This window comes from Triticum aestivum, chromosome 5D (assembly GCF_018294505.1).
Source record: "Triticum aestivum cultivar Chinese Spring chromosome 5D, IWGSC CS RefSeq v2.1, whole genome shotgun sequence".
In the NCBI taxonomy this organism is placed as follows: Eukaryota; Viridiplantae; Streptophyta; class Magnoliopsida; order Poales; family Poaceae; genus Triticum; species Triticum aestivum.
In genome coordinates, this window is record NC_057808.1 from 514,767,134 (window position 1) to 514,787,685 (window position 20,552).

Consider the following 20,552-nt stretch of genomic DNA (forward strand, 5'->3'; position numbering starts at 1 on the left):
CGAACGATACAAGTTCCCCGCTGAATTTGAAAACACAAGCCTCAAAGGGAATAAAGTGAACAATGCTGCCCTCACGAAGATGAACAAGGCCCTGTCTACTTGGAAAAGCAATGTGAAGAGAATGATCGAGAAAGGTGAGAGTTATGAGAAGATCAAGGAGAAAAATCCTTCGATCACCGAAGATGACTACAACGACTTCAAGATCAATTGCTCGAGCACCGCAAACTCCGAATCAAGTAAGTGGGGGAAAGAAATGCGGGAGCTGAACTTAGGGGAACACACACTCGGTCCCGGCGGTTACAGAGTGGCGGAGCCTATATGGGACAAGGAGGAGGCGGACCGTGCCGAGCAAGGCCTACCGCCCCTCTTCGATAAATACGGTGACAAGCAGACCAGGAACTTTGTCAGGGCCCAGTACAAGAAGGACCCGAAAACAAAGGAGCTTACCACGGATCCGAAGACCAGGGCGCTTGAGCTTGTTCTGGTAAGGAATACACCCCCGTGTAATTAGATCCATATGGTTGCATTCTAATTAATGAAGCCAAATTTCTAAATGGTTCACATTCCTTCCGCAGGCGACTGAAAGCAGTAGCGCGGGGTCGACTAAGAGCAACCCTTGGGACACCACTCTAAATAGGGCGTTGAATGTAATGAAGAACAAGGATAAGCTCAGTAAGCCGACGTCAGCTAGTCGTGTGGCCGGCAAAGGCTTGTCGACAAAATGGTCGTCATACTATAACACTGGTGGGCGAAAGGAGAAAAAGACCAGCTCGGAAAGCCAGGCGCGCGAGGTTCAAGAACTCAGGGCACAGGTGGCGCGGATTCCGGAGATTGTCCAAGGGCAAGTGCAACAACAACTCGGAGGGACGATCACCGCCATTGTGCCTACCTTGATCCAGGGGATTAATGCGTGGATTGCGGGCGGCCAACAGGGGCCGCCCCCGATTCCTAGCTTCACGGCCAGCAACTCGCAGAACGCGATGGCGGGGCCATTGGTGTCTCCGGCGGAGGCGGCATTGGTGTCTCCGACGCCGGCGCGGGAGCTTAATACACCCGGGTGTACGCCGGCCGGCACCTCTGCAGCAAGCGGCCCCTCCGTCAACTGCACGCCCGCCGTTGGCGGTGCCTCGACATTAGCCGAGATCGACGCCATCATCACGGTAACTAATTAAGCCTCTCTCGGCCGAGGACTTCATCTCCTTGCCTTTGACTAGGCATCCCTAACGCCCTACATGTTTTCGCAGGGCGCCGCCGACGTTCCGTGCACTCTCCTGCACTTCGTGAACAACGAGTTGGTCGATGTCGCCAAGGGCAAAATCGTTCAACCGGGCAACCCCTTGTTCCACGGTACCCAGATGCCACCCAACTTGTTTAGGGTTCAACTGGTTCGGGTGCTGCCAGGCTGCGACGAGTTGTTACCTCCGATTCGACCCATCGGGGCCGACGATGATGACGTGATGACCCTCAGCGCGTGCCTGAGCTGGCCCCTACTTTGGCCGAAGAGCCAGATTCGTTTTGGGGCGGGGGACACCACCCCAAAGACAACACCGCCAGTCGTGCCGGCGCCAAGTCGGCCCCATGGCAAGACCGCCGCAACGGTGCCGGACATCCCTATGCCACTGGATCCAAACATGCATATGGCACAGGACAGAACGACGACGACGACGATACATTAGCCAACGTCGATCAGTACTTTGCCGATCATGGGTACGGTGGCGACTTCATGGGGCCTCCTTCTCAAGAACCCAACCCAACAAAAGACGTGCGCGATCTAGCTGGTACCGCGGAGAAGCCAAGTTGCAACAGGCGTCGTCTGTAGTTCAGCTCTCAGGAGACGCCTCCAGCTGCCGACTTCACCGAGCCTCAGATAGGCGAGGTGCGAAATATGATCAGCCCCAACACACTCAAGAAGGCGGTCTGTGAGCAGAACTCGGTCCCATTACAGGAGAAGAAGAAGGCACGCAAAAGAAAGACTAACAAGGGTGCGGGCCAGCCGGCACCGAGTACGATCCGTGCTCAAGACGGGCCAAGGATATCTCGAGGAGGGTGCATGTGGCGGGTAGGCCGATGCTACCGAGAAATATGCTCGATGCTGCAACCGGTGCTATGCGGAGTCTGCATGACAGTGTTCTTTCTTTGGAGAAGCGGCGTCTCGGAGAGAAGGATGTGGCATACCCGGTTTTCGCGGCCAAGGTGCCAGAGGGCAAGGGCTTTGTGGATAATTCCATCGGGGGTACGATCGTCCTGCGGTTTGATGACATCCACGCTATGTTGAACCTTCATCCGCTGCACTACACCTTCGTTCGGCTATTTTCGTGGAGTATGGAGATGCGGATCATTCGCGACAAGACCCCGGACATCGTGATAGTCGACCCCTTCTACATGCATGCCAAGATCTTGGGCAGCGCTGGGGACCGGCAAGTCGCGAGTTCTTACCTCGAAGGCGTCATTCTGGCAAACCAAGATAAGGATAACTTCCTCGTGCCTTACTTTCCCGAGTAAGTCCTCCCCTCAACCGCCTCGTAACATATGAATTCTTAGATTTCGATCGTTTTTCTTTTAACATTCCGTGTTTTCTGCAGTGACACACATTGCACGCTCATCCTCCTAAGCCCGAAATATTCCATGGCCACGTATTTCGACCCGGACCGTCAGTCGAACGTAGACTACACAAATGTCAAGAAGGTTCTTGATGATGTTCTCCCCGACTACGTCAAATCTGGAGGCACCTTCACCAGGCCTATTCATAAGTACGGCAAGCATGTGTTCTCCCACAATACGACGTTCTGCTGCGTCAAGCAGCCGCCTGGCGGTCAGAAGGGTGCCTACTACGCCATCCATCACATGCGGGCGATCGTACGGGACCATCATCAACTTCTGCTACCGAGTAGACTCAAAGATTGGGCCGCGAGCGTGTCGGCAATCTAGGACGCGGACATCAGACAAGAATTCTTTCGCATCCAGTCGGAGTTTGCGGAAATCATCCATCAAGATGTCCTTCGTACCTCGGGGCAGTTCTACCTCAGAAATCAACCGTCCAACAGTGACATCGACACAATCCTACAAATGCAGGCTGACAACGCCCGTTGTTTCATGACTCCCACGATAGACGGCGGCTTCATCCACGCTCCGGTCCCTTGAGTCGAGTCGAAAGCAGTGATGCTGTGTCTAGTTCTGAAACATCGATTGGCTCATGTTGTAATTAAACTTTAATGAACTTGTAGTATGTCTCTTCGGTTTTGAGAGTCGTTCAACTTAGATGTAATCGATGCTATTAATGTCTTGCTTTTCTCTTCCGATCGTTCTGTTGCATACTTATATATTGCTTATGTATTGTCTGTGAATTGGTACTAACGTTTCGTTTGGCTACTGCATAGCGATGCCATGGTATGTGGTGTACAAGGGTAAGGTTCCCGGAGTCTACGACGACTGGGAGGAGTGTCGGAGACAGGTTCACCGATTCAGCGGTAACAGTTACAAAGGGTACGCCACTAGGGCGGAGGCCGAATCTAGATACGCCCGCTATCTAGCGGGAGAGGGGAGGGAGCGTTGGAGGAACCGGATGAAGACGAGTTTCATCGTGATGATGCTCATCGTGATGACCGCAGCTCTCTTCTATGTGATGGTAGTTTAGATGATCGATATCGACTTGTAATGTGAAGACAAACTCGCGGTCTCGAGACTTGTAATATAATGTTCTATCTTTGTTCGAGACTTGTAATATGATGAATTGTATTCGGAGACTAAAATGATGAATTGTATTCAGAGACTAATCTTCTATTGTATTTGATGAATCTGTTGTTGATGTGTGCTGTCTATATTTTGTCCAATTATACATTTTGTAACCTGTGCAAAAAACAGAAAATAAAAAAAATAAAAAAAACCTAATATTCATACTAATGGCGCATCACATCATAGTGCGCCATTAGTATGCCAAAGGATACTAATGGCGCATCACTAAACAGTGCGCCATTAGTATGCCGAAGTTACTAATGGCGCATCCTGTTGTTGTGCGACATTAGTATGCCAAAGCACCTGGGTATAGATGGCCCCCTGGGAGGCATACTAATGGCGCACTGTTGTATATACTAATGGCACATCTGGGGTGCGCCATTAGTATACCAGATACTAATGGCGCACCAGTGGTGCGCCATTAGTAAAATATACTAATGGCGTGGCACTAATGGCGCACCACTAATGCGCCATTAATGGCCAAATTAGGTGCGCCATTAGTAGGCCTTTTCCTAGTAGTGAGGGGATTGATTGAATCCTCGACATCGTGGTTCATCCGATGAGATCATTGTGGAACATGTGGGAGCCAACATGGGTATCCAGATCCCGCTGTTGGTTATTGACCGGAGAGTCGTCTCGGTCATGTCTGCATGTCTCCCGAACCCGTAGGGTCTACACACTTAAGGTTCGGTGACGCTAGGGTTGTAGAGATACTAGTATGCGGTAACCCAAAAGTTGTTCGGAGTCCCGGATGAGATCCCGGATGTCACGAGGAGTTCCGGAATGGTTCGGAGGTGAAGAATTATATATAGGAAGTCCAGTTTCGGCCACCGGGAAAGTTTTGGGGGTCACCGGTATTGTACCGGGACCACCGGAAGGGTCCCGGGTGTCCACCGGGTGGGGCCACCTATCCCGGAAGGCCCCATGGGCTGAAGTGGGGAAGGGAACCAGCCCCTGGTGGGCTGGTGCGCCCCCCTTGGGCCTCCCCTGCGCCTAGGGTTGGAAACCCTAGGGGTGGGGGGGCGCCCCACTTGACTTGGGGGGCAAGTCCCCCCCCCCCTTGGCCGCCGTCCCCCTTGGAGATGGGATCTCCTAGGGCCGGCGCCCCCCTGGACCCCTATATAAAGAGGGGGGAGGGAGGGCAGCCACACCCAAGCCCCTGGCGCCTCCCTCTCCCTCCCGTGACACCTCTCCCTCTCGCTGAGCTTGGCGAAGCCCTGCCGAGATCCCCGCTGCTTCCACCACCACGCCGTCGTGCTGCTGGATCTCCATCAACCTCTCCCTCCCCCTTGCTGGATCAAGAAGGAGGAGACGTCTTCCCCAACCGTACGTGTGTTGAACGCGGATGTGCCGTCCGTTCGGCGCTCGGTCATCGGTGATTTGGATCACGGCGAGTACGACTCCATCAACCCCGTTCACTTGAACGCTTCCGCTCGCGATCTACAAGGGTATGTAGATGCACTCTTTTCCCTCTCATTGCTAGAAGACTCCATAGATAGTTCTTGGTGATGCGTAGAATTTTTTTAATTTCTGCAACGATCCCCAACAATTTACTAGTCACCCAAATACGAGACTCATTAAAATATTATGTTATATATTATGGACCTTGGTCCACTATATCTTGTACCTCAGCCCAGTTAAAATTATAACTCTCAAAGGCCCATTTGATTTGGATAGAAAATGTGTGAGTTTAGTATCGTATGCTAGTTGATAAAGTTTAGTATTGTGCAGAATGTTGGAAGAAAACTATTTTTTTTGCATGGTAATGCACTATCTAGCTCTGCGTGTCCGTGTCAATACTCGACCTCGTTCGGGACATGTTATTTATTACTAGAGAGTTCTCCCACCACGTGTTAGTTGAGCCTCTTTAATCTCCAACGCTTCCCCTCTATGTAGAGGAGATACACAAAAGAGACGATACATAGGACAAACTCCTCAGTGCACACACATATGCCAAGTTCCTAGTGTTGAGCTACTTCTCCGATGACCCCGTCCGGATTACTGCCTACAGAGCCATCTGGAAGAGCATGCCTCCGTAACTGTGTCCCTTGAGAACCTGCACTGGGTGAGGGGCTATAAGGTTTTTGGGGAGCATCTTGGTGCGGCTGTTCACTCAAGTTCGACTACATCCTCGATATCCTCTTGTATGCTTCCTCTACTGTAGAAAACTACTTCTTCACCACCCTCCGCAAAGAATCTCTTGCACTGGAGTTTCTGATGCCCTTGTAATTCTTGAAGTTTTCTCTATTGACATGCGCTTTTGGTCCATATGCTTACATGCTATGTTTTCCTAATCCATATTATTCGATTTGCCATGAGACTAATCTTGTGATGATGCTTATCTAGATTAAGTTTAAATGAAACTACCTAATTTCCAAGAAATTAAAAAACCTTATCTCTTAGGAAATTTTCGTTGGCTAGCTATGCTGCTACTATGAGACCGAGCTTGTTTATGGGTGCTAACTTCAAGAGGTAGCAGACAAATACCATCTTGTGGCTCACCGCTGTGAATGTGCACTAGATTTCAGCTGACATGCCAGGTGGAACGCTTACACCTAAATAGGACAGAGCATACTCTGAGGCCACCATAATATTTGTGGGTGCCACCATAAGTGTGATGGGTGATAGGTTAGTTGACGCATATTTACATATGCAGAATGCCAGAGAATTGTTTGTGCACTTGAAACCATATTTCCCACCACTATTATCGGTGCTGACCTATATGTTGTACAACATTTCAATGACTGGAGAATGGTTGAGAACCATTTTGTCGTCGATAAAAGCTCATGACCTATAGTGGATGGCAAAGAAATTCGAGGTCCTTAAATGTCTGTTACCCGACAAGTTTTTGCTGGGAGCATTCTTGATAATCTTCCTCATTTGGGGAGGAACTTTGCCACTTCTCTAAAACAACAAAACAAGTGATCCATGTAGAGATTCTCGTTGGATCGTTGGATGTTAAAGAGAATGCGTCGAAAAAGGATACACAAGCTAAAGGAGCATTAGGACATTCTGTTGCAAATGTAGTGCAGAAAAATGCCCACACGTTCAAGGGAAAGAACAAAGTCTCCAACACTGCCAACTTCAAAAGAAGAAAGCATGAAAGGAGTAAAACAAGGATAAGGAGAACCTGGGTTTGTGGTGCGGAAGATCATTGGCCTACCCAATGGTTGAACTGCAATGGACGGGAAAAATATCATGGACAGAGTTCTAAATCTATGAACATGATCATTACAAATACTCAAAGGGGAACATCCGGGTATCGTAATTTACCTATAATTCTTTTAGTATGTCTGTCTACCGATTAGTGCGTTGCCTATGGTGATAATATTCATGTGTGTGCTAACATATCCTTGTTTAACTGTTATCAAGCACACCAGGATTCTGCCATCCTATTGTGGAATTGGTTACTTTTTTCTATTCTTTCCATTGGTACGGTTAATCTGAAGTTTACTTGGGGAAACATCATGCAGCTGAAAAAAGTGCAGTATGTCCCTAGTATACAGTAGAATCTTGTTAGTTATTGTGTAAGTATGAAACTTTTTTTGGAAAGGACTATGTGTGTGGGGGCTTGTTTCGCTTCCCTTTGGATGACTTCTATACTAAATTTGTGAACAATATATGGACTAGCTACTACTGATGATACTAATGTTTGGCACCAATGAATTTGTCATATACTTTTTTGTTGTATGATGGAGCTAGCTAATGTTAGCTCAGTTCTGAAATTCAGCCTAGTCACTCAGCGCATATCTTGTATCCACAAATCTAGAGGTCATGTATAGTGCATAAGCAGGAATACCACACATAAAAGTTTGACAGGCTGAGTAATGTGGGACTAAAGTTGGCCACTTTAGAAAATTTCTAGTATTTCCATTGGGACACAAAATATTTTTGAATTTTAAACAACAAGTTTGATATCCCAGCCTAGTCATGGAAGTGATGTGTTCCAAACTCCATCAAAAGTCCAGGAAACATCTAGAAGGTGTAGAATGATGAAGGCGTGAGAGGATAGTTGGACTACATGGTTATGATGTCTCTAAACTAGTACTTAATGACAGAATGTGTTAGCATCGACTTTGTACTTTAAGCAAATGAGAAATTAGATATAGACATCATTAAAGTATGATGATAGTGATGCATAAGGAATTGCACACCAATGAAAAATAATGATTATGATTACCTTTCACTTTTGTCTATGTTGTTAGTTCCCAATCTTTAAGATGTGATAATTTTTATTTAAATTATATGCATACAAAATATTTTTCTTATCACTGCAAGCAATAGTAATATATATAGCGTGTATTCAGAATTATTTAAAGGATGTTTCTTTTTATCGAATAACTAATTCTTTTTTCACATGTGTGCACACTTACATTTTGAAACTAATGAAGTATGTTATAGTGCTATTTAGATAACTAGATTTCGACAATTGTATTATTCCGAAAGATTTTTGCGCTATTTGAGCAATCAAATCTTTCAATAAGATGATGATTTTCATTGTTCATATCTTAATGATTCATCTAACTTCACATGTATCATGGAAAACACTCCTAACGTCAACCTAGTAGACGCAAGAGGTGAAACACACGAAAAAAACATTGAAGAGGAAAAGGTCTGACTAACCAAGAAGCAAAATAAAAATCATGGATTATTCTACGCCAAATCTCTTATTGCGGAAAAAGAGTACAATTATGGTCACTTCAGAGTACAAAAGGTCAAAGTGACCTTACTAAAATTAGATTGGATTGTTTGCAATAGGTTTCTAGGCATTCTTTCTTTGTCTCAAAGCATGTTGATGTCTTGAAGGGTGTGTGTCGGTGTCAAAACTGGTCGATCTCATCTCAGGTAGGGGGTCTCGAACTGTGCGTCTAAGGATCCAAGGTGAGAGGAGGCTGGGGACACGATGTTTACCCAGGTTCGGGCCCTCTTAATGGAGGTAATACCCTACTTCCTGCTTGATTGACTTTGATGAGTATAGGGGTTACAAGAGTTGATCTACCTCGGGATCGTAATGGCTAAACCCTAGATGTCTAGCATGTATAATTGTCATTGCCTCTACGGACTAAACCCTCCGGTTTATATAGACACCGGAGGGGCCTAGGGTTGTACAGAGTCGGTTTACAGAGAAAGGAATCTTCATATCCGAACACCAAGCTTGCCATCCACGCAAAGGAGAGTCCCATCCAGACATGTGGGAAAGCCTTCTATCTTGTATCTTCACGGCCCACCAATCCGGCCCACGTCACATAGCCCGGACGCCCGGGGACCCCCTAATCCAGGACTCCCTCAGTAGCCCCTGAACCAGGCTTCAATGACGATGTGTCCGGCACGCAGATTGTCTTCGGCATTGCAAGGCGGGTTCCTCCTCCGAACACTTCAAAGTAGTTGATCAAAAGAACTATATCCGGCTCTGTATAATAGTCACAACCCTGAACCACAAGGGCAAAATACATAAACAAGACAAGTCACGTCTACTGACAGCTTTTCCGGCGAGACGTTATGTTCTGGCCTTATTATTATTTCGAACCGTTTTTCAGCCTCCTGCTGCGCGTTTCGAGGCGCGGTCTTCATTGACACGTCTTGTCAAAGCAAAAACCGTGTCCCCTCATTGCGGGATTCTCATCAATACGGTTTTGGCTAATCCAAGCGTGCCGTTTGCACGACCCCTTGGGAATTGGCGAGTTGTAAGGCTTGTGAGGGGACGCTCGATATTGACTACCTTTATAAGAAGATAAGGATCCATCTTTTTACCCCACGCCTTCTTCCTCCTCAGCCCATCCGTTCTCAAGCTCCAGCGCCCAAGTCCCAAACTTTCCCCTCGCCACCAACCACTCCAGCCATGTCCGGATTTGGCTCGCAAGGCAAGTGGATGGCCTCCTCCGTGACGGAGAAGGACATCAAGGAGCTTCGGGAGGCGAGGTATTTGGCAGCGAAGATCAGACACAGACTCTCTGCCAAAGAGCAGGTTATCCCCACCCCAGAGCCCGGCGAGAGGGTTGTATTCCTCCCTCACTTTCTCCACGGACTAGCGTTTCCCCTACACCCCTTTGTCGGTGGTCTCATGTTAAATTACGGGCTGGATTTCCATGATCTTGCCCCGAATTCCTTCCTCCACATCTCGGCGTTTATCGTCGTGTGTGAGGCACTCCTACGCATCCCTCCACACTTCGGCCTGTGGCTCAAAATTTTCAATCTGAAGCCGAAGGTGGTCGATGGGCAGCACGCGGATCGCGGCGGTGCCATGGTAAGCAAGCTTCCCAAAGTTATCTGGCACAAAGGGTCCTTTGTGGAGACCGTCAAGATATGGCAGCAGGAGTGGTCTTATATCACTGAACCCCGCGGCACCAAGTGCGCGGCTGCCCCTGCATTTAGATCTGGACCCCCGCTGCGGCTTGCGTCATGGACCAACAAGGGTTTGGATTGGGGATCATCCGACGAAGTGCTGATGCTGAAGAAGCATATCAAAAATATCATAGAGAAGAACACCAGCCTCACGGATGTGATACAGGTGATACTCATCCGCCGGTCCCTTCCCTGCCAACGCCGGCCTCTCCACATGTGGGAGTTCAATCCGGAAGGGCCACGGACCCTAAAGCGATTCTTCGGCACGACGCATGAAGCAATCAGCTACTTTTCAAGACCCAAAAGTCGTGGCCAGAGAAGTCCGAAGACATTGGCCTCAACTGCAATCATCCGGCCTCCCCAGTAAGTGCTACTTTTCCGAACATAACATAGTTCATTAATCAAAAGAGGGAGTGCACTGAGAATTCCATCCTGCCAAACAGGGCTGGACGAAGAAGGCGGAACGGATTAGATGTCCAGCTCCACTGCCGGAAGACCCAGCAGATCCTCTTTTAATGAGGATGGTGGTCCCGGCACCCTATCAAGCGCCGGAGAAGAAGGTCCGGAAGAAGAACAAGGAAGCCAAAGATGGCCTCCATCGCAAAGGTACTTCGGACGCGGTGTCCAAAGAGACCGAAACCCACTCCTCCGAGGAGGATGAAGACAAAGAGGAGGAGGAGGCCGACATCAACCCCTCCCCAAAGAGAAAGAAAAATAAGAGCGCGACTTTCGAAGATCCAGAGGCAGAGGCGCCCAAAAGGGGAAGAATATCCCTCCCAGACGGCTCAGATTCAGACTCCGAAGCCACTCCCAAGTGGCGCCATAGGCCAAAGCCCCTTGCCGAATCGTAAGTATCCGAAGATGCCGTACATATGTCCGGTTTTGATGATTATGGTATTTAACAGTTTGAATGGTGTACGCCGGCCCGCGATCTTCCCCAACAATCATAGGAGGGGAAATCTTTGGATCCGAGGATGATGGAGAGCGAGTCACCCTCGCGAGCCTCCCCGCCTATCGCCAGGGACGACACCGAGGTTTTGTCCCGAAGGGCCTCACCGGGGCATAAGGTGGTACAGGAATCCACCAAAACGGCGCCAGAAGGTAACACTTCGGCCGCCGAAAACACGAGGGTGACAACCCCCTTGAGGGCTGACGGCGGGGGTGTAGACAAGTTCGTGCAACAGCCGGACACTACTCTAGAGACCCAAATGGCTCCAGAGTCGAATAAGCAACCCTCCTCGAGGGAGGGGGGAGTGCCAACTCCCATGGCAACCTATGTTGATCCGGAGGCGCCGAATACACTTATGGAGGCACTACAGCGTGCTTCCATCATGGAGGAGCACTGCACTCTAATGGGTGCGGTGGTTGAAAAGGTTCAGTCCGCCAAGAACGGACTGAATGAGGCCTTTACTAGCCTGCTAACAGGCTTCGAGGTATGCAATGTAATATTCCTGACCACTTTTCACATGAAAAAATGCCCGTGTATAAATAGTAGCCCCTAAGACTCTGATCGTCCCTTTTGTTAAAATGGGGGTGGACAGAAGATCAATAATTTCGTAGGAGCTAATATACTTTCATATGTTGAAATGTAGGCTTCACTATTAGCGGCGACCGCCCAGGCCACCGAAGTATCCGAACTTAAGCGTAGCCTGGGACTGGCCTATGATGATCTCGTCCACATCAACAAGGGATTTGATGAGGCGTAGGGTATGTTATTAAAACATTTCGTTCATGCCCGTACATCTGGAGTTAAAGCTCATGCGCTGCTATGTGTACGATTGCAGGCAGTGCGGCTGCGGTTGAGGCCCTTAGAGGTGAACTTACCCAGGCCCAGGAGCAGGCAAGGGTGAACAAGGCGGCCGCTGATAAAGCGGCCGAGGACTTGAAGTCCGAACAGGCGGTCTGCTGCCAATATGTGGAGCGGGTGACTGAATTGGAGAAGGCGCTCAAGGACGCCGCCAACAAGTGCGAGTCCCTAGAGGAGAGGAGCAAAGCCCAGCATACTGATCTTGCTCAGGCCCTTAAAGAGGACGAGGAAGCGCGGGCCGAATCCCGAGTGGCTCGCGAGGAGATCCAGCAAGCCGAGCAGAGAGCGGCTGGTATGCCTTTGCTTTTACGAAGTATATTCGGTAATTAGAAGTATGTTTTAATCACACGGCTGTGGAATGTTCCAGATGTCTTTGCAGATCTTCCGAAGAGTACTGCCGATGTCGCACAGTTCTTCCGGGCTTAGGATGGACACGCGACGAGGGGCTATTCTGGTCATAGTTTGAGGCGCAGGAGCGCCCAGCGATGCTAAATGACCATATGGCGCGGTGGGCCGAGCTGCATAGGATGTCCGGATCGGCCATGAGGGATGTCATAGTCTAGCTGTGGCCAACCGAACCCGTTCCAAGCAGCTATTTTGGCCTAGTGCAGCGACTTGTTGACGCACTGCACCGTATTGACGCGGTCAAGTGGTCGTCATGTATAGAAGGTGCGCAGCTGGCCTTTGCCCGTGTCAAGATGCACTGGGCCAAGATGAAGGCCGCCAGCGTGGCCGTTGAAGGTCCGCCCGGAGATAAGATCCACCGTACGCCGGAGCGCTATTTTGAAGACGTCCTGGAAGGTGCCCGCTTGATAGAGGGCCAGTGCTCAAAGGACATCTTGTTCGAATAAATGTATCCAAGCTACCCAGACATTGTATTATAAACCAAGGCTTTTGTAATATATTTGTGCCTGTTATCTTAAATTGCTTTTCCTCCTGTGCGGCCATTTTTATCTTTGATAGTTTGCCAGTTGTCGGCTTCAGCCCCCACGTAGATACTACGGGGGTGTTCGGAATAGCATATAGCCACACTTGACCCAACGTCTTGGTCCGTAAAGGAGGTGTTAGTGCGGTGAACCAGGCAATCGGACTATGCGGCTTTGTCACTCTCACTTAGCCATGGGAGCTTGACCATGGGACTGTAATATAACCCCTGGTGCGCATGCAGCTATCTGAACTAGGATGCCTTAAGCGTGTGACTGGGAAAAGCCAGTCCTTCGTGTAATACGGAAGAAATCGCTAGAGATTTAATAGGTCCCCGAATTGCTGACCAGCTCTCGTCGCATCACGACAGTCAGTTTTCGGCTTTCTCTACTGAGGTGCTTACCCGGGCCAGCCGGAAACACAATCGCAGTAGTTCTCCCTTTAATACCTTTGCCAAAAACGGAAGGTAAGGTAGCAAGCACAGGAGCCGGTCAACCCAACTATTGACCAAAGACGTGATTCGGAGCCGATGCATATAATGCAGTATTCTAGCTGAATGCGCGTGCGTTGCCACGGATCAACAAAATCAGAAAACGACGACGACCTACTACGACGACATACTACCATCACATGAAATATGTAAATGTGTGTGTGCATCCGGTTTCTTTTCTCCTATCCAAACGTCTCATTCGCAATCTAACAAAAAAAATCTGCTTCCCACGCAAATGGGGCCTTGATTAGTGATGCAACGGGAGCGGACATCAACCTTGAGGAAGTACTTGTCAAGCTCACCGGATGCCGGCTCACCGCAAAAGTAATTCTGCACACATGAAGACTTAAAAGGCAAAAATCAATGTCTTAAAAAATTAAAAGAAGCTACACATATAAAAGTGTAAAAAGGAGTAAGTGGGGGCAAAATTGTGGAATAGCTCTGATGAATGCATAAAAGGCAGTACACTACCAGAATAAATTAGTCTATGTGGCACTTTCATTATCATAGAAGTTTACATGCTCTTAATGTACCCTTCGAGAGTATAATCCCAAGAAAAATAAAATTATTATTAGCATAAGCAACATACAAGATGTCTAGAAAGCAAATAACAATGGTCATTTTGACAGGAATCAAAATATGACACATTATTTAGAAAAAAGAGTTATAAATTCAATGTGCAGGCAACATGATACTAATTTATACACACACTTGTCATGCCCGCAACGGGAACCATTTGAAAAAGAAAGTAATCATTATTGGTATACATATACTCCCTCCGTTCCAAATTACTCGTCGCAGAAATGGATGTATCTAGAACTAAAATACATCTAGATACATCCATACCTGGAACAAGTAATTTGGAACGGAGGGAGTACTTGTCTTGGACACAAACCGAAACCTACATGCAGCTGAAATCACGCAGCAAACCTGCACATACAAAATACATCTATATTTTCTCAAGGTTGATAATTTACAGTTTAGTAGCCATCTGCAACCATGCATCAAATCTCAGAATCATATCATGATTGAAATTTTTTCAATTTGGTAATCTGCAGATCAATATAACAAGCAACAATTTGAGGGTTGGGAGACATTCCTAATATGATTCACTTTTTACAATGTAGTTTCATCATCATCGAAAATTTCCCAATTTGGTAGTCTGCATATCAACATAACAAGCAACAATTTTCCACTTTCTATAACGCAGTTCATCTAGAAGATGACAAAGGGGACGCGGGTTTGACACCTAATGATCATCTGCACATTTTAAATGATACCTTCTAGACCTTGTGATGAAAAAAGATGTTGAACTATGGGCAAAGATTCAAAATCAGTCAAGAGATTATTTAATTAGCACCATGATTCTACAACAAAGTGATCAAATTTGAGTACCTCTGCCTTGAGTCGAGCACCTCCATTGTCATCTGATTATTCAATGACGGACTGAATCAGACACAAGACACACAGTCATATGCCTAAATTCAGAATAACACAACAATCACACCAACACCCATCAGGAATACACACTCACTGCCCTGGCATGCAGCGGTTCATGCCCCTTTTGAAATGCCTCTCCTGATGTGACTATCCTGTTTTATCCATGTGCCCGACAATCAAATCAAGTCAGATAGTTACCCGAAAAAAAAATCAAGTCAGATAGTGACTCCAACTTCTTATTAAGTGTGTGTTCCGTTCAACCTTTTTAGCGGTGAAATTACTTGTGCGCATACCATTCCGATGGGCATGCCGCAGTCGATGTTGGAGGAGCCATCCAGGGGATCAAAGCAGACACAGTACCTGATGGGAAATGAAGAGCCACACGTACACTTCATCAGAAACAGCAGAAGTAAAATTGCTCGACCATATCAAGTTTGTGAGCAGAGCATATGGAGTGGAGGATTTTTACACAGTTCCCACGGAGCTTTCGGTCCAAGTATGAAGCCTCCTCGGACACAAGAACACACTGCATATATGACGTCGTTCGCAGAGCAGTGTCACAAAACAGAATAGAAGCAACGAGCTTGTTCAAAAATTAAAAGAACCGAGATGAGAGAAGAGTCATACGGTGCGGCCACTGGTGACAAGGGCATTGACCAACACCTCGTTGGGAGAGCAGAGCACGTCCAACTTCTTTCTGCTCCTCCACCTGAAGAACCCACGGCAAAGAAAACAGGCAATCATCATCGTAGCACCATTCTCACGGAAGAACAACTTTGATGAAGAGAGGAAACAAGCGCTTGCCTGGACGTTGCTCTGAACTGAGAGGCCGATGAGCTTGGCTTCGCCGACCTTGTTGAGTGGCGACGAACTTGCAGCCGAGGACGATGTGGGAGAGGAGGATGGTGAAGTCGTCGCGCGACTCCGGGTGCCTGCTCTGCTCGTTCAGCAGGTATGGCGTGATGGTCATCAGGTCCGTCCGGAAAGCGTCCGCCGCATGATCCATCTCGTTACTTCGGCCGTGGTCCACGGACGGTCCTCTCTCTCGCTGTTTACTTAGCCCGGATAGAGAGTTTTGTTGCCTGCGCCCCTGTTCCCATCCCGCCGCCTCCGCCTCCCACGGCGGCTCAAGAGGGAGATCTCGCCTCCGACGCCACTGCTCCCCCAAGGACCCGCGTGCGTTCCCGCCTCGTGTACGTCTCCACCGCGTTCACACCGCGCTGGAACCGGAGAGCCACCTATCTGACACCTATTCCATTCGCCTCTCCTTTGTCTCCGGCCACGCGCTGCATGACTACTCCGGTGCTGCAGATTCAACCCACCCAGCTGTTCGAGGAGAGTGATTGGAGGAGTCGAGGCAACAGGACGATTGCGATGGCAACAGACGAGGAGAATGGATCGGGAACGAGGGGAAAGCACGAGATCGGACAGAAGCCCAGAACCGCCGTTGCGCTCCTGCCTGTGTGGGTTCCGCGGAGGCGAGCACAAGGGGTGGCGACGAGATCGGGGGCGACGGGTTGGAACGTGCGACGTGTATGACGACAATTTTCGTTCTTGTTTCGAGCTAGGATTGATTAACCGGTCGGTTCCCTCGTTTACTTACCGCTGGTTAACTCGAAAAAAAAAACAATTAGATGGGGCGACGTGGGTGAGAGGATATAGTGTTATTATTCATCACCCAAGGTGCACAATAAGTTATTCTCCACCCGAGGTAATCTTACGATCATTTCATAAATAAATTACATTTGAAATACAAATAGTTACATTCATATTGATTTACTGCATAAAGTTTGACATAACAAAAAAAATATAGGTCAAAAATTGTATTTTATATACATTTTACACTATGTTTTTACATTTGTAATTTTACGTAACATAATATATTTTTTACAACGATTATAGGTTTTTTATGTTCTCTTTTTATGTCTAAAATAAGACAAAATTTATGAAACGTAAAATTACGGTGCATAGATGTTAAAATAGAGGTGGGTGAAGAATAACTATTCTTCACCCAGGGTGACGAATAGCGTGACGCGCTATTCGTCACCTAGGGTGAAGAATTCTTATTCTTCACCCCAGCCCTTTCAGCGTCCAAACCATCCTTGCCGTAAGAAAATTGGACCTGGGTGGTATGGTTTGCCTTCGTGAGCCAACGACCAGCACACTAGACGAGGTAAGATTATGGTTTGCCTTCATGATCCAACCACCAGCAAACTAGACGAGGTAAGATTATGGTCTTCGTGATCCAACCACCAGCAAACTAGCCAAGGTAACGTAATATTACGACACACCGACATGACACCAGATTACGTACAGATTTCTTTTTTTTCTTTTTGCCTCCTTGAGCCAATGACCATGAAACTGAAGTAACAAGTATACCGAGAGGTGACATTTCCCACCTAAAATTCCTGATACATATGCCATGTGGGACCTGGCCCCACATGTCATCCACACTACAACACCATATGATACTGCAGAGGATCTGAACCCGTTGTTGTAGAGATGAATGTAAGCAAAATGTCGTTTATTTATTTATAAAACCTGTATTTCACACGTCAGGACAAGAAAACAATGAAATATGCATCACTATAGCTTATTGTAAAATCACACGAAATAAGAATAATCAGCAAGACCAAAATCAGACGGCATAAGAACTTCTCACATGGCCTCGTGTGCCCATAAAAGTTTGCAATATAAAACTGTTTTCTACAGATTCGTGCAACGTAATGACTATCAACTAGTATATCTCCCATGCATTGGTACTATATAACTAAAACTGGCACATGTTGAGTGTCTCAAGATACTTGGTCTCCAAGTCGCTTACAAACAGCTTCTTCCTTCCTTGATTATAGCAGATTCCCTATTTGCCATTTCCTTGATAAAATCACAAAACGTGGATCAAGTGAGATAAGGTCAGCTAAAAAAATACACGCGTATTTGCATATGGTGCAACCGATGAACCAGAATTGCTCATCATGTACATTCTACCAAAAAAACTTTCTTCCATACCTTACAAAAAAATGCAAGGCAAATTCAAGCAGTGACTTTCATAAGGCAATTACACAATAGCCCTAAAGTCGATACACACTAGGGGAATTCTGCAAAGAGGAGAAAACATTATGTTTCCATGGAGTTCATCATGATTGATGACAATAACTAGAGCTTAGTTATATGGTGCGGCCTCACGTGGATCACTCCAAAAACAAAAACTGAACTAGAGAATGAACCGCGCTTCAATTGATATAAACCACACCAAGAAACAACGCTAGTTGGAAACAAATACCTTCCTTTTGACATTGGATATTTGTTCCTCCATGAGAATGACGAAACAGTAGAAGAACATGCCAACAAAATTAACACCTAGCATGCACCCAAACTACAAGCTGGAGAAAAATTGCAAGAACCCAAACTACAAGCTTAAGAAAATTTGCAAGAGGCTAGATACCAAGGTCGCAGCTATGCTTGCGTTGTGGTAGATGCCGCAGGACGCCTATGCAATTTCTGTTGACCAGCTCAATACCAACATAGAACTGCTACCTAACTAGAGGTCAATGAGGCAACACAGGACATGTAAAATTTAATATTGCTATGCAATTTTATTCCACTAGTTCCAAACAATCGAACACATTATAAAATATGCAACCCAAAAATCCTGGTTCTGAAATTGATAAATGGGTTCTTCCCCATTACAGTTTCCAGAAACCAGTGGCTCTAACATGATGATTTTGGCAGAAACTTTAGGAAAAACTTACAACAACTACTATTGTTCTATAGTGAAAGATCGCACTAAATATACATGGACATATTGTGCGAAGGTAGAGTAAACGGTAATGCCATCATCAAGATCACGTTTTACAAGACATCTTTTTTGGATCAATAAACCTGTACACAGTTCTATGAGGTAACTAAAGCCCATGTATCGTCATATGATGTGTTGATCCCAGAATGATTAGTTTTGTAAGCATACCTAATGTTGCCATTAGAGTGTCCAAAACTGAAATGCATAGTGCTAATGGAAATAGTACAGTACAGATTAAACTCAAACTCAGAAGAGAATGAGTGCGTTTCCTTGAGAGGAAAAACCTAGACATGCCCATGCAAATGTGATGGTGTTGAGCTATTTTTCTTTAAAACAAACATCAATTGGTGAGATTTGCCATGTTCCTTCAATGGATCTTCCAAGAATGCAAGTGTGGCAACTTTATTATGTTTGTTATTGATCCTACTAATCAGTGGAGTTACTTTTCAGAAAGAAGATTAAAAGAAAGAGGAGCTACAAATCTGTAACAAAAACACTTAAGTGTCAACTGAACCAAAACTTGCAAAATCATCTTGCGCTTCTCGGTTGTTGTATCCATGAACAAGGTCAGTAGGAGCTAAAACAAGATGAACCAAAATAGAAACAGGATTGGGACCCTCAACAGTTAAACTAATACACTGAGAGGTCCTAATCCTGTTTGTAAGAATTCTGAGAGACAAAGATAAGAGATATAGGGCCAACAAAAAATAGGAGCATGTCCAACTAATACATTTTCCAAACTTGCATGCAACATACTCCCTCCGTTCCTAAATGTAAGTCTTTTTAGACATTTCAAATAGACTATAAGATACGGATGTATGTAGACATATTTTAGAGTGCATATTCGCTCATTTTGCTGCGTATATAGTCACTTGTTGGAGTATCTTAAAAGACTTACATTTGGGAACGGAGGGAGTAGATTGCATCGCTTGTTTACATCAACGTAAAATTGGAGCATGTACAGTTTTATTCTTGTGCTGAGTGTGCATCAACAGATCAAAACTAGAAATAAATAGGTGCTTAACCATTCATCATTCTCCTTAAGCACATTGTAAAAATGTGAGAAGCAAACCTGAGAAAGGTTAGTGTACTGAACTCGTATGCAGTGCTTTCACAGAGGTGACAAAAGAGCTACAAAATGTACGATGAATTGTAAAACGAAAACAAAATTCTGCACTTGTCATTTTCGCTAGTTGCTACTATGTCTCACTAGTCTTCAGGACTGCACCTACAGAAAGTTCTGAAGCGTCACTAGTGTTCAGTTCTGAAGCAGATTCAGAATGATGGGATACCATCCTAAATACAGTAGCAGCATCCCAAATCCATTCCAAGTGAAAATGGCCGGAACTGGTTCTATTTTTTTTAGCAGTGGAGCTCTAAAGAAGAGATAAGGAATAACAGTTCATCTAAAACAGAGAAGATAGACAAGAAATAGGGCTATCACGTTTGGCTGGATCTAAGAAGATACTCTGGTGTTGTTCCTCCTCCGCAGCTTCTCCTCCTGCGTGATCCCCACCTCCTTGATTTGATCCCACTAACGAGCTAAGGTTTTCTCCATCACCCCCTTCAGTATGCAAGCTCATCTCTTCTCTTTCATCTCCTTAATTTCTTGGTCTTTTTACCCTTTCTTTACCCTGCTCCTCAAAAATCTAGAACTCTAACCCTAAAAATTAAGAAATTCATGGAGAAAAGGGAATGGAAGAGGAAGAGGGTGGTGTTACCAACGAGAAGACCGCTGACGATGGAGAGGGACGCCGGAAAAGGTCGTTGCCGCCGCCGAGCTCGCACCAAATCGATGCACAGCCCAGTTCGCCTCCTGGTCGCTACCGCATGAAGAGGGAAAGGGGGGATAATCCACGCAGGAGAGAGAGGGGTAGCCCTTGCTTCAAGATTGTCCCTCCGGCGCCATCGACATGGCTGCCGCCGCCTCCGCAAACCACAATCGCCAGCGAGGAGGGGCTGAGGAGAGAGGAACGTGAACCACTCGCACCTGATTAGAAAAGACATGGGTACGGGTG

The 20,552-nt window shown here is 46.6% G+C and overlaps 1 long non-coding RNA gene across 2 annotated transcripts; it reads right to left on the reverse strand.

Annotated features, from left to right (window-relative positions):
- Positions 1 to 17,355: 17,355 nt before the first annotated feature.
- LOC123125872 (uncharacterized) lies at positions 17,356 to 20,529 on the reverse strand. Of its 2 annotated transcripts, XR_006461507.1 has the most exons (3): positions 20,256 to 20,529; positions 17,745 to 20,168; positions 17,356 to 17,609 (listed from the first exon to the last, which is right to left on the reverse strand). It is a non-coding gene; the product is annotated as an uncharacterized lncRNA (long non-coding RNA). The 2 variants fall into 2 exon arrangements; XR_006461506.1 differs by having other exon boundaries at positions 17,356 to 20,168.
- Between the last annotated feature and the right edge of the window lie 23 nt (positions 20,530 to 20,552).